This window comes from Chinchilla lanigera, unplaced genomic scaffold, assembly GCF_000276665.1.
Source record: "Chinchilla lanigera isolate Chin_1 unplaced genomic scaffold, ChiLan1.0 scaffold00029, whole genome shotgun sequence".
Lineage (NCBI taxonomy): Eukaryota > Metazoa > Chordata > Mammalia > Rodentia > Chinchillidae > Chinchilla > Chinchilla lanigera.
In genome coordinates this window covers 1,860,194-1,861,242 of record NW_004955430.1, presented here as the reverse complement: position 1 = coordinate 1,861,242, position 1,049 = coordinate 1,860,194, and the positions used below count along the sequence as shown (strand labels likewise).

Here is a 1,049-nt window from a genome sequence, read left to right as displayed (position 1 = left end):
AAAATGAAACTGAGAATATCTTAGGTTGAGCACACAGGTTTGTGCAGAGATCCCAATAGCTCTAATAGGTCAATAGGGACAACCAACCTCAGCAAAGGACAGAAGAGATGATAAGCACAACTTTCTAACCCTGAGTCCTACGTGATCACAAAGAGACTATTTCAGAGGATTGTCCTCCTTGTATCCTGAATAAGGAACCAGAATACAGATTCATTTCTGCTTGTTTTTGTAACTTTCCAGTCCTTCCCACTGGCCTCACACTTGTTGAGCATGTGCCAGCAGATGTCAGGAGCTCATTCAGCTCCCTCTGAAATGGCTCAACAGCTGGAAGAGCACCTGAGTCCTAAAGCACAAAGTAATTTTGTTCCCTGAAGGCTGTTGTATAGCACAAAATTCCACTTCTGGGTTCTTCATAATCCTGTGCCTCAGAGAATTTCCTAGGATGGTCCTTGTGCAATACAAGTGTTACCAGTGTCTGTCTTCTCCAGCTGCCTGTACCACTCCCAGGACTGTATTTCTCTTGCCTTCTGCCATCCAGGTCTTCAATCCAGATATTCTTCTCTCCAGCTCCTGGCCCTCTTGTATCATGGAACAGTTTCCGGTCTTCGGCCGGTCTGGCAGAACAGAACCTATGTCCCATAGGGCGATCTGTGAGAGTGAAACTGATTTTTAAATTTCTCACTGGTAATGTTTGGCTTTTCTTAGCTCTTTGCTCTCATATGAATCTGAGATTAAGCTTTTTAAAAAATTTAATTAAGTTTATGGTACAATTTAGGTTTACATCATGATCACTTTCATCATCGGGAATTTGGACCTGTACATGATATTGAAAGGGAAAACCTGTACAAGAGAAATTGTTCTTTTTGAAACTTTATTCTTTTGAAATTGCCTAGTTCTGTAACTGCTTCATGGCTTTATAATTACTTTCCTGACCCCTGTAACCATGAAAGTGTGACCAAACATACAGGATGCCTGATTGTACCATTGCACCAAGCTTCATAAACTGAAGACCATCAATCTACCTCTGTAACAAACGATCGCAACCTGCT

The 1,049-nt window shown here is 41.7% G+C and overlaps 1 protein-coding gene across 1 annotated transcript in view; it reads left to right on the top strand.

Moving 5' to 3' along the window:
• Abhd6 (abhydrolase domain containing 6) overlaps nucleotides 1-1,049 on the top strand; it is a 51,473-nt gene that overhangs the window by 199 nt on the left and 50,225 nt on the right. The gene's annotated exons all lie outside the window — the stretch shown is intronic.